Here is a 12,805-nt window from a genome sequence, read left to right as displayed (position 1 = left end):
GCTCCCGGACCATTGGGTCAACAGTGGGCGCCCAACGTGGGGCTGGAGTGAAAGACCACTAGGAGCAAAAGTGATAATACAGCGCAGCAGAGCCTGGGAGGGTTGAGAGGCCTCCCTCTGAAAAGTCCCGCTGGCAAGTCCTTAGGCATTTAATCAGGGTTAAAATGGGAAATGTTGAGAGTACAGAACACTATCACCCATATATTTATTAAGACAGCTCTTGAAAGCGGGAGGAGCTTCTATTAGTGAAGGGTAATTATTAGAATTGTTACAAGCAGCAGATAAATATTGCTGCTGGTTCCCATCAATAGGGACCTTAGATTTAAAACTTTGGGAAAAGGTTGGAGCTGAATTAAAGAAAGAACGTACAAAAGGAACTCTGCTCCCTGTTTCTATTTGGAGTACATGAGCATTAATTAAGTCAGTACTGGAGTCTTTGCAGACTTCTGATTCTTTTGATGAAAGTGATGATGACTCTTTTGAAAAACCTCAAAATCAACATAACAAGGCCAGTCGTCAAATTATGTTCAATCAATGTTATATACGAAGACTGGGCCTGGGCAAAAATCAACAAGCAAGAATTTATCCTTTGACTGCTCAAGATTTCAACCCCCCCACCCCTGTTTTCACTAGGAGCCACTGCTTGTATTAATCTTCCTCCACCCACACCTATACCTCTTAACTGGAAAACTGATCAACCTGTGTGGATAGAGCAGTGGCCTCTAAAACAACAAAAATTGGAGGCTTTACTAAATTAATTAATGAACAACTTAGTAAGGGACATATTATTGAGTCCTTTAGCCCTTGGAATTCTCCAGTGTTCATTATACAAAATCTGTTAAATGGAAAATACTTACTGATTTGAGAGCTGTTAATGCTGTTATTGTTCCAATGGGTGCTTTACAACCTGGTCTACCTAATCCTGGTGTGGTTCCAAGAAATTGGCATTTGTTTGTTACTGATCTCAAAGATTGCTTTTTTACTATTCTTTTACACCCTGATGATCAACCCAGATTTGCCTTTTCAGTTCCTTCCATTAATTTAAAGGAGCCACATAAAAGATTTCAACAGACTGTATTACCTCAAGGTATGCTTAACAGTCCCACTATTTGTCAAAATTTTGTAGCCAAGGCCTTACACCCAGTGTGACAATAATTCCCTCATGCATATATCATTCATTTTATGGATGATATACATGACTACAAAAAAGACAGATGGCATTTTTGACACTGAATGGCCATGATATTCTTTAGACTCCAAAGAAAACTGGTTAAAATAAAATCTTTTTGGAAATTGCAAAACCAGTTCTTTTTGCACATGCAATTAGGAAGCAGTTGACTTGTTACAATACTTTTCTGGAGCTCCAATTCTGCCTGGGAAACAAAAACAAGCCTGGGAAAAAACCTGAAGTTAACTCTTATCATGTTCTTGGGATACACAGCCCATTCTATCTGGGACTCCAGCCATAAACAAATTGGTAGAACTCAAACCAAGAAAAAAAAAAGGGGGCAAAAAGATATCTTAAATTTCAAGTGGAAAGCTATGTGATCTCTGTCTGTCTGTCTGAATTTATCTGTCTCTCAGTGTGTGTCTTTGTTTTTGGATAATATGAGGTTAATTTATAAATGAGCTCTATTTAAATTCAGGTTCACATGAACTGAAAAATATTCAATATTAAATATCTAACATTAATGTTTGTTTGCTAATCTAATTAAGACATGTCTTAAGTCATCAACATTGTGTAATACTTTTCCTGTGCCTAGGTTTAAGGTAAACTAAATTTGTCAACAAAAAAATTAACTATATATACAAATATACATAAATGAGATGAAAACTTTTAGATAAACTCTATTAAAAACAATTATATTTTAGAAATGTCTACCTAAAATAATCTCTGAGGATTGGGGTAAATTAAATTTATAGGGTTGTATTAAACTAAATGATAAAAGTTTATTAAATAGCTAGGTCATTTCCAAACAAAATAAGACTTTAAAACATTAGTTACTAAACACTAACTTCCTCTTACAGAAAAACTAAAGAAATTTTGGACTATTAATAAATATGTTTGGTGCCATCCTGAGATGTTCTCTATTAAAAAAAAAGCAAATAGTTTTTAAAAATTAAAACTGGTATTTATGTTCACTGATCTATGAAGTGCTAATATACAAGAGTTCATGGTTACTAAAGAAAAGTAAGATGTATGTTTTTAATAAAAAGTTATAAGGAATGGAATTACATTCTATTAAGGAAAAAGGAAATACATCTGAACTTACAAATGACTGTTCTCTGAATGGGCAAACAGAGTGATGAATATAGAAATGTAAAAAAGGGTTGTGGCAAGTGGAAGAGAGTTTTGTGCATGATACAAGTTTCTTAAGACACTAAACTGCCTTTGAAATCTTTTACTGTTACTTTGACTAAATGAATAACTATTGTTTCACAATGAATATAAGCTGCTACCAATCTGGAATTTGATTTTCTCTTCCTGTTTAAAAAAAAAAAAACAAAGTCTTCTTGGAATATGGCTTTTGATAACAGACTATATAAATTTCTTTGTCTTTAAGTGATTCATACTTGCTTTTAAAATCTTTTGTTACTTCGATAAAATGAATGTTATTTCACAATGATATATGGAGACTATGACACACATAGACAAAGCTCATACTGCTTCTACAAAATTAACCCCTCATCAGGAAATTTAAAATGGATCAATAATGGCTATAAACCAAACAGTCGAGGCTATGGGAAGTCCAAGACAGCCTCTTGGCTTTTCCCGGCTCCCTGACAAACATCACTTTTATTTGATACGATAAAGCCTTTCCTGGCTGTAGGGTTAATATTTCACAATAAAAAAATTGGTTAAAATACATTTTATGCGATCTCCAGCAATTCGGACACCCACTTTGCTGGACAGGTCGTAGAGACATTGACAAAAAACTTCACAAACTTCTTAGAGACTATCGTTTTTACGGACATCCTCGGTCGTCAGGCAAGGACCACAAAACAAAGGGATTGGTTACATGAGATTGAACAGACTGCTAAGTATGACTACAATTTTCATGACTTTTTTTCTGACATATTACTGGCTTCTAATCTTTGTTTTCAGATATAAAAAAGCTCTTCTCCTCAAGTCACTGATGGTTTAAAACAATTTAGTGATTTACACCTGTGGATAAAATTAAAACATTTTTCTTTTCTCTGCTTCATTGCTCCAGAAATTAGAAACATTTGGGTTCTGAACAGCCTCATCAAGGTAAAACAAAAACAAAAACAAAAAACTGTCTCCAGACATATACAGAAATCTCAAGAGTATACTGGGGAGCTCTAAAAGAAATATCCACCCAACTGATGTCAGGCCTATGACATCTAATGTTTCACTGAATCTTAATTTCTAGTTTTGTTCATTAAGATCTGTATTTACTAAGACTCACTTCTTAGATAATTCCTTACGGTTATGTTACATTGCTAAGAGGCTTCGTTAAATTAAATTAAAAAGGTCCTTCACTGAAAAGACACTCTTTAAGTTTGTTTCTAAAACTTATCTCAGTAACCAGTCTTTAAATAAAGATCAGATGCTCCAGGATCTACAATCAGGAAATTAACAACAAGCTATAGTCATTTAACAAACTAAGTCAGATGACTTAAAGATGCCATTAGGTATAGCCTAATAAAAGTTCTTGACTTAAATTCTTACTTATGATTTTACTATTACTGCTAACTATATTTGTTTCTATATTGCCTGTTTCAAGAAATGTTATCCCTTATATTATCAAATGTGTGACTGATATAATGATGGTATAGAGTTCCATATAAAATCCACAGTTATAATGGATGTAACTCATATATCTTCCTTCAGTAAACTCTCTTATGTACATATGACTATTGATACATTCTCTCAATTTACATGGGCCACTGCTCACTCCAGTGAGACTACAATGAGGCTACAAAACATATACAAAGACATTTATATGCTTCTTTTGCTGTTACAAAACTACCAAAAACTATAAAAACTGATAACAGCCTTGCTTATACCAGTAGAACATTCCAACAATTTCTTAAAATTTGATCTATAAAACATTCTACTGACATTCCCTACTGACATAACCCATAAAGAGGCCATAATGGAGAGGGCTAATCAATCACTTAAATATATAACCCAAAAACAAAAAGGGGGAAATGCCATAGGACAATAAACAATACAGAGTAAAGCTTTATTTACTCTCAATTTTTGAATATTTCAACACAAACTATGGAAACTATAGCTGAGTGACATTTTCAGGCTACATCCACAAACACAACTAAGACTGTGATTTGGTGGCAAGATCTACTAACAAATGCTTGGTCACCTGGAAAGTTAATTACATGGCAAAGAGGGTTTGCTTGTATCTCCCCAGGAGAAGGTCTAGAACCTGTGTGGATTCCAGCTCATAGAGTAAAACTGAGCAGAAACAACCAGTCAACTCCAGACAACCTCATCATGGTTATGTTTGCCCTGATAACCATCGCAGCGAGTATACCCCTGGCTTTGGCAGAAGCAAAGCATTATACTTATTGGGCATATATACCTAACCCCTCATTACTAAAACCCATTGACTGGGGGGATTCTATGATCCCCATTTATGTTAATGATTCTTCCTGGATACCAGGACCTGAAGATACACGCCTTCCTCTTGTTTAAAAAGAGAAAGTGACTCCCTTCAGTGTTACTTATGGGTATGAATCCTCGCCAATTTGTGTAGGACCAGATACAGGATGTCTTAAATTATCTATGCAAGCCTGGCTGTCCACTAATTCTTTAAATCATAACTATATTACGGTTCAACTATATTTTCTCTCTGGTCTGAGTTTTGCTTATAACTACTCAGAACCCAATAATGACACCAAATCAGACAGACCTTTATGTGAACATCGCAAGCTGTTCTGAATAACAAGATTGTATTCAAGATCTGAAAAACAAGATTGTATTCAGTGGGATAATTGCCGCGGGACTGAGAGAGTAATTTTTGATTAACGGTTCCTATGGAATTGTATGGGACTGGTCCTCTAAGGGGTATGCAGTCTCTTATTGCTCTCATCAAAATCAGTCCTGCAATCCTCACAAAGGGCTGCGTTGGCAGGTGCACAAAGTCTTTGACCATACTAATATTACCACTCATTCAGATCATCCAATTATATGGCATGGTAGTGGCATGTCACCCCCCTTCCCACAACTGGATCAAGAAAGAGGGCAAAGAGAGCTTTGGAGATTGACTAAGTCTTAAAAAATTCCAAATTTGGGATGGACATTATTCTGATAAAATTAATTATTCATTAACATTTAATATCAGTACAAACTGGACATTTTACATTCAGGCTGTGTGAGAGATCCTTATGTGCTCTTGAAAGGAACAATTTCTACCAATGAAAGTGTACAAAAACTTTCTTGCCAGGACTGCAAACTATATATTTGCTTAAATTCTTCACTTTATAATTCTAATCACTCATTTGTTATATTAAAAAGGAGATTGCGACTATGGCTTCCAGTAAATCAAACCAGACCTTGGGAAGGCTCCCCTGAAATACATGCTCTTTTAAAGGTTATAAAGAAAGTACTGCAACGTTCCAAAAGGTTTATTGGACTCCTTATAACAGCTATTGTGGGAGTTATTGCTAATAGCCACAGCCGCAGCAGTAGCCAGGTTGGCACCGCATCAAACTACACAAACGACTAGCTTTGCGAAGTAGTAACACCAAAATGCAGGTTCTGCCTGGGGAGGTCAAACCCACAGAGACTAAGAAAATAGTGACCGATTGACTGATTTAGAAAATTCAGTTCTCCTACTAGGGGACAAAGTGCAAAATTTAAAATCACAGATCCATCTTAAGTGTGATTGAAATATCTCTTCATTTTGTGTCACACCTCACAGGTATAATCAAAGTGCATATACTTGGGATCAACTATCTAAACATTTGACAGGACACATTCGTAATAATCTATCCTTAGATATTTCCCAATTACAGGCTACTATTTCTAATATGCAGAGTGTTCACTTACAATTACTCCCAGAAACTGATTTATTTAAAGAAATCGAGGAAAGCTTACATAAACTTAACCCCATGATGTGAATTAAAACTTTCGGAGGAGTATTACTTGGTACTATAATAACAGGATGTATATTTTTAACTGTTTTGTGTGTAGTCCTCAGATGCACGAGAGAAACCATCCGAGAACTGATGAAGAAAAATGTTGCTCAGACAGAGTATCTACTCCTCCAAAAACGAGAAGGGGAGGATGTAGTGGGAATTCCCAACAATGTACTTTCACAGCCTTGAGAAATTTCACAGGAATAACACTTAGAAAAAGAGCATATATTAAGAAACTGCATTGGTGATTATTTTTCATGTTTTTCTTAGAATAATAGGCTTTTACAAACCCCAAGGCCAGACCCAGAAGGAAGTATGACTGGGATCATGAAAGCATGGACCCTGGAACGCAGGGTCGGCGTTAGGTATGAACACTGCCTATGAACTTGCTGATTGTTCCCGAGACTATCCCAGAAGGGAACAGCCTAGGATAAAAACAAGGAGATCTGAACTATGTCAATGTAGTGTCTTGGGAAAGATAGATCAAAGAAAGTTTTGTAGTCTGCAATTAGGAATAAAAGCTGGACTCAGAGTGGACTCTGAACCTCAGTCCAATAGAGGCTGCAGGTCCCCTGACTCACTGCACCAGATTTTGTGTTCTGTCTTCATTCTCGTCACTCGATCCAAGACCATTAGGGCAACACTCTGGCAGGTCTTGGTTGTGGCACGTGGGATCTTTAGTTGCGGCATGCAAACTGTTAGTTGTGGCATGTGGGATCTAGTTCCCTGGTCAGGGATGGAACCCAGGTCCCTTGCATTGGGAGCCCAGGTCCCTTGCATTGGGAGCATGGAGTCTTAGCCACTGGACCATCAGGGAAGTCCACCTACTCCTCCTTCTTTGCTGTGTAACCCGAAAACAGTTTTCTTTTAAATTCAACACACAAAATTATAATATCGAGTATGCTTGTCAAACTCTACTCACCTCTCGCTCACTGGTGAAAACCATCCATCTTGTCCAACATGCTCATTTTGCCACTGGGGAACCAGGCTGCAGGTGATGGACTCAAGGCGCTTACCGGGATCCCATGAGACAAGCAGAAGCAGGCTCTCCAGAGTTCAGTGTCTGGGTGTTCCTCAGAGTCTGCTCCTTGCAGGGGTGGTGTAGGTGAGTGGGTGAGTACTGGGTGGGGGAGGGCTTCTGCCTTCTCCCAGGCTGGGCTCTTGTGCTGCCATGGCCTCTTCCAGGCCCCTCGGGGCTCTCAAAGCTAAACCATGGGGTTTCCTGAGGGAGAGAGATGACTAGGTCCTGGGTCTGTGGTACCAAGGCTGGAAGGAGACAGGAACCCTGAGTTCTAGGCCCAGCACCACCAACAAGGAAAGCCAGCCCAGACCAGTGACTGGCAGCTTCTGGGCCCTGCCAGAGGGACCAAGGAGCCCTCCTTAAGTCCCACCGAGCATCTCCTTATCTCTGGTCTGTGCCCTCCCTCTCAGGCTGCTGACTCCTCATCCTTCACCCAGGATGCCAGCTCCTGTCATGCTGCCCATCTGTCTCGGGCTCCTCGTATCTGCCCCCGCGGTCACGCCTCACTCCAGGCTCCGGCAACACCCTGTCAGACAGAGCTGCTCGACAAGCTATTGGCAGACTGGCAGCCTGTGGGCCCAACACAGCCTACGTGTGTGTTTTGTTTGCCTAACACAGTATTTCAAGAACAATTTGAATTCACTGCTCACATTTGAAAACCAGTAGAAGCGGGGGGCGGGCGGCAGAGGATGAGATGGTTAGATAGCATCACCAACTCAATGGATATGAGTTTGAGCAAACTCCGGGAGACAGTGGAGGACAGAGGAGTCTGGCGTGCTGCAGTCCATGGCGTCTTATGGAACACGACTTAGCGACTGAACAACAACAGGAATCATCTAAAACACTGGGTTTCTGGGTTTTCCTGGAAAAAATCTAAAGCTTAGCCGTATTGCATCCACATTATTTCTTGGTATGACATCAACTGATTAGAGCTACTGAGCTGCTGCTCCACCGGCATGGGGAATGCGCACACCAGTCCCCACCATTCCCCGTGACCTCCCAAGGCCTTCTGCTGTGTATCTATCTCTTTAATCTTAGCCGCACTGCATAGCCTACCATCTCGACTTTCCTGTTGGCTCCAGGGGTCTTGGTGAATAAAATCCTCTGCCCTGCCACACTTGTACCACTTCTTTTAATCCTCAACCACCATTAGGGAGCAGACCAAGGATCTTGGCCCAAGTCACAAGACTCCAGTCAAATGCTTTAGCAAGATGGCTGCCATAGAACGAATGCTCTATGGATCTTAGTTCCCTGACCTGGGATCAAACCCAGGCCCCTGCAGTGGAAGCACCACCAGGGAAGTCCCCTACACTCCTTCAGACAACCTGCCTGGCCTTGCAAGACATTTGAGTTCACAACCCTGTCTTGCCTCTGTGCCTCCCATCCATGTCATAAGACCCTCTCACCCTGAGGCCACCCCCAGTGATTAACCCCTGCACACCCAGCCTCCTGACCATCCTCTACTCAGCCCCACAAGCATCAGGGGAGAAAGCGCCCCCTAAAACCTCTCCAGACCCATAGGTCGCCCCCAGGGCCTCCCAATGTAAGCCCCACAACTCCCATGGCGGTTACTCAGGAAACATGGTGGTCAACCCAACATCTTTTATTGATTCTACATGAGGACCCCTGCATTCTTATACTGAGGCAGGAGCTCCTGGATTTTGTACCGGGGTGCTATAATGGCTTGGACAATCCTCAATGGGGGCAGGTATTTCTGGGGTGCCATAAAGATGGGGTGACGACGACGTTTCGTCTTCTTGTCTAAGCTATACAGATCCAGCATCACAATTCTGGGGTTGTAGGTCCCCTTCTTCTTGGGCTGGATCGGAGTGAATGGGGGACACCAGCGAGGCTCTACCAGCAGCCGCACCAGATCCTTCCGGAAGATATTCCAGCTGTTCTCCTTGAGGAACTTCTGGCACAGATCTTCATCGCTGAAGGTAAGGAACAGGTGTTGGGGCTCCCACCCCAGCGCCTCCCTGTCCCCCTGCCCCTCCAGTCCTGCCTCCTGCCACTCCTTCAGGCCCTAAACACCCTGAGCCCTGTTCCTCCTCTGCGCCCCTTCCCAGACCCTTCTATCGGCCTTCTTTACCTTTCCACGCTTTCATTCCCTAGACTTGCACTACTCCATGCGGTGGCCATGACCCACACGTGGCCACTGAGTACCTGAAAAGTGTGATTAATCTGAACTAGAGATGTGCTCTGAGTATAAAATACATACCAGATTTCAAAGACTTAACACCAAAAAAAGAATGCAGAGTATCTCAGTCATTTTTATGTTGATTACATGCTAAAATGATAATATTTTAGATATACTACACTCAATAAAATGTATTATTAAAATTAATTTCACCCCTCTCTTTTTATTTCTTACAATGTGGCTATTGAACATTTTAAATTATACCTGTGATCATTAGCCATCAGGGAAATATAAGCCAACGCCATACAAGATACCATTTATGCCCACTGGGATGATGACAATTAAAGAGACAAATAATTATTAGTGTCAATGGAGAAGTGGAGATATTGCAATGAGGGTTCAAATACATTGCTGACAGGAATAGAAAATGATGCAGCTACTTGGAAATATAGCCTAGCAGTTCTTCAAAAGGTTAAACAGTTAACTTACAGCCCGGCAATTCCACTCCTTGGTATATACCCAAGAGAAATGAAAACATACGCCTACATAAAAACTTGCACAAGAATGCTCCTAGCAGCCTTATTCAAAATAGCCAAAAAGTAGAAACAACCCAAATGTCCATCGATTGATGAATGGAGAAATAAAGTATAATATGTCCATGTGCTGCAATATTATTTGACAATAAAAAGGAATGATATACTGATATTAGGTTGGCCAAAATTTTGGGTTTCTCTGTAACACTGTATGGAAAAATTCCCGAATGAATTTTTGTAGCCAGACCAAAACTGGCTACAACACGAATGAACTTTGAAAACGCTATGCTAAGAAGCCAGTCACATGTGCTAGGTTGGCCAAAAAGTTCATTTAGGTTTTCCTACCAAACTACTACATGGTTCCATTTATGGGAAATGTCCAGATCGGGCAAATCTTTAGAGATAGAAAGTCAACTGGTAGCTGCCCTGGCTGGTCTTGGTGCCCTGCGTCTACTCTGCCCCCCTCCCTCATAGCACATGAGGGTAAGGAAAGAAGTGGGCAATGGTGGATGGCCTCAGGACTCACTGGCTTATTTCCTCCTGAGCCCACAGCAAGGGAAGGCCCGTTTGACTTTCACTGCCTCAGCTGTACTCTCACCTAAGGAGGCAAGCTTGGTAAATCACTAACACATTAGAGCATTCTTTCAGAAAATTGCATTGACCAGGAGGACAAAATCAACTTTGATTCACAGAGATCAACTTAATACAAAATCTAGAGGTCAGCATGGGCTACAAGTTAGTCCTGAGACCTTAGGTCTCAGCAGTGCCAGTGTCAGCTCCTACCAGCTCACAAGAGCAACTCCATGCTGAGTGACAACAGGTTGGTAGCTCAAAATTGGCCATGGGAGGGGTATGTGTAATAGAAACTGGCCAACACTTCCAGTCAGGAGACCTCCCACCTCCCAAAGAGCTGCTTGTTGAATGTTCCCCAGCATACCACTGGGGAGTCTCTACCTAAAGAGCCCCATTAACTCCTGACTTCTTACATAATAAGTAACAATATCTAACCCTGCTTCGCACTCACCATGCACCAGGCACTTTATACTTGTTAACTCATCAGATCCTCATGACCACCTCATTTCACAAACATGGAAACTAAGGCTCGATGAGGTTAAGGAACTCACCAAAACTTAAGAGAGGGCAAGCATGTGATCACAAATTCTTAGAAGATCTTTTTGATGTTGTTGTTCCAGAGTAAAAGTTGACAGTTAAGATTCTACGTCACCTCCTGATGCTGATAGTCACGTTGATTCTAGTCTAGTCTTTCACTAAAGGGGGCAGCTCTTCTGAAGCCCTCCACTTCATGCAGGGGTTCCAGTTCCACCCTCTGCCTTGCTGGAATTGCAACTGTCACCTGTCCTTGCAGGATGCCACACTTCAGCCCATGGAGCCCTCAGTTACTACCCCCACGCCACATCCGCCTGGCCACCCAGCACTAGATCACACACAGTGCTTTGATTTTAGGTTGTTCTTCACTTGGGCCTTTGGGAGGGTTCCCTTTTTTCCTGCGAACTCAGCTGTTCATATTCTACATGTGCTCCTTGTGTCTGTAGGGGGACAGGCTTCGGATAATCTAGCCCGTAGCATCCATGGGACAGGTGTCTCACCCATGGACTGTGCAATCTTCAGCATGCCACGTCCCCCTTTCCTGGGCCTCACCGTCCTCAATTAAAACATGGGGGATTTGAGCTAGATAATGGATATATTTTCTGCCTGCTTTAGCAGTCGAGAAAACCATGAGTTTGACAATTAATGAGTAAGCCAGAATTCTGTCTGTCAGCATTGCAGACGACTGCAGCAGAGTGCTGACCGTGCAGCACAGACGCTGAGGGCCCCAGCATCTGCCATCCTCAAGTCTACGCAAACCTCCTCTGAATTCCAATTCAGCCAACGTTGGCTGACACCCGTCATATACCAGACGCTCTGTGAGAAGCTAAGGCTCCTTAAACCCTTTCTCTCCTCCTTAAATCCTTTCTTTCCCCCTTAAAGCCTTTTCTGAGGAGGTGGCTCTAAATAGCTATTTTCTACATTGATAGGCCACAGGAATCAGAGAACTGGGGCATCGCTGAACTGCAAGGAACCATCAGTGTTTCCCAACTTTTTTTTTTCCCGCAAAACTGCCCCCGTTTTTCTTATTCTTTTTAAACGTTTTATTTTGTGTTGGGGTACAGCTGATTAGCCATGTGGTGGTGGTTTCAGGTGAACAGCAAAGGGACTCAGCCATGCGCACACACGTAAAAACTGCCCCCAATCTGGACCACAGCTACGTTATCACCTGCTCTCTTATTAATGCTTTTCTTAATTCCACTTAATTTCTTTTACTTAAATATTTACTTTGGCTTGGTTCAAAAGCAACAAGATTGTCTAATCAAGGGGTTAGTGAACTAGTCCTGCTTTTCTAACTCATATTCGAATAAATATGTAGCTGTTCATAATCTGTGTACCACCTAAAATCATCTTGTAAGCCTTCTGAGAAGATGTTCCATAATTTGGGAAAACTGTTCTACTCTAATTGTTTCATTTTGCAGTGGAGTCTGATGCCTAGAGGAGGGGAAGTGATTTGTCCAAGGTCATACAGATCCCATGTCAAATTCTTTCCTGTGCTCATTAGATACGGTTGAAGTAACTCTACAGATCTGCTTGCCGTCACCTCTTTCTCAACCACAGGAATCACCACACTGCTTACAAAACCATGTCTGATCATATCACCACCACAAGAAAAGAAAAAGGCAGGGAGGATGCAAAATTATATCTGTATGGTTTCTCTTATGAAAGTTTGTGTGACTGAATGAGAAATGCATATTTGGCACATATCCATGTAGTAAAAAAAAAAAATACTGAAAGGATATACATAAAATGCTAATTGGGATTGTTGGAGTAATGCAAACACTTTCGGTCTTCACCTTCTTAAATGTTCAGCCTTTTTCGTTTTCCAGAGTGGGCCTCATTCATTCACTAACGTTTATCAAGCACCTATCTCGTGCCAAG

The sequence above is a fragment of the Dama dama genome, chromosome 23 (genome assembly GCF_033118175.1).
Source record: "Dama dama isolate Ldn47 chromosome 23, ASM3311817v1, whole genome shotgun sequence".
NCBI classification, from domain to species: Eukaryota; Metazoa; Chordata; class Mammalia; order Artiodactyla; family Cervidae; genus Dama; species Dama dama.
This window is presented reverse-complemented; position numbering follows the sequence as displayed.